Here is a 1,104-nt window from a genome sequence, read left to right on the forward strand (position 1 = left end):
AACAACAGAAATACGCTGGTGACCACAAACATGCTGGATGATCTTGAATAAGCAGAGAACATTGGATTTTATTTTTTGCTGTTGAAGAACCTGAGAAGATTTTGAAACATCATCTGCTGAGAGTGAGTACAGAAAAGCTTCAAGATRCCTCCTTACTTTTCCAAAGAGGATTTTTGCCAGCTTCTCCAAAAGGTGAAGGTGTTGGAGCTCAAGATTCATCGTCTAGAACAGGGGTGCCCAAACATTTTCCCTTAGAGGGCCAAAATTAAAATCAGTCTGAGGGCCGCGGGCCAAATGCGGTAATATAATACATGAAATGCAAATACTTCTTAAGTTGTTTTATTTTTATGAATAAGCTAGCAGCCAATGTGGTTGCCCACATTCTTTTTTTTTTCAGCCCGTGGACATGGAGAAAATTCAACATGTGCTCGGGCAGCAAAGGCTCATGGGATTTTCATAAATTAAAATTTGAGTATATGTGTTACAAGTGTGGTATGAGTACAAGGTGTGCAAATCTAGATGTGTGCTTAAATCTAAATGTCTCTTGTAGTTACTTGTATTTTATGTTCAATCTTAACATAATTCAAAAATAAAGTGAGTGCCATGAGTTAAGACTATCAGATTTCAGCTCCTTGTACCTATAATTGGACCAATAGTTGAAAAGTGGAAATATAGTGTTTCTACACAGGACAGGAGATTGCAATMTAATAACCAGGACAACTGCTGGTGGGCCAAATCAAATGGCTTGGTGGGCCAAAATTGGCATGCGGGCCCCACTTTGGGCACCTCTGAAGAGATGAATGCTTTGGAGGACTCAACATGTGTTCGAATGGGTGAGAAGGCTGAGAGGAGAGATCCACAGGAYGAGGAGATGGGAGCTGCTTCTGAAGGTCAAGCTGTAACTCTGTTGGGGCCAGACCAAAAAATTTCTCAGGAAGGATTCAGCTCTTAAATGACAACGGATGGTCAGAGTTACAAAGAAATGCCTTTTCTCCACCAGCAAGGAGAATAATGCAGTGACAGCTGGAATCAAAACAACTGATTAACAGCCAGAGAAATGAAGACAGAGCAGTGTTTCTTCAAAACAGATTCACACCACTGGAA

This window comes from Austrofundulus limnaeus, unplaced genomic scaffold (genome assembly GCF_001266775.1).
Source record: "Austrofundulus limnaeus strain Quisiro unplaced genomic scaffold, Austrofundulus_limnaeus-1.0 Scaffold96, whole genome shotgun sequence".
Taxonomy (NCBI): Eukaryota; Metazoa; Chordata; class Actinopteri; order Cyprinodontiformes; family Rivulidae; genus Austrofundulus; species Austrofundulus limnaeus.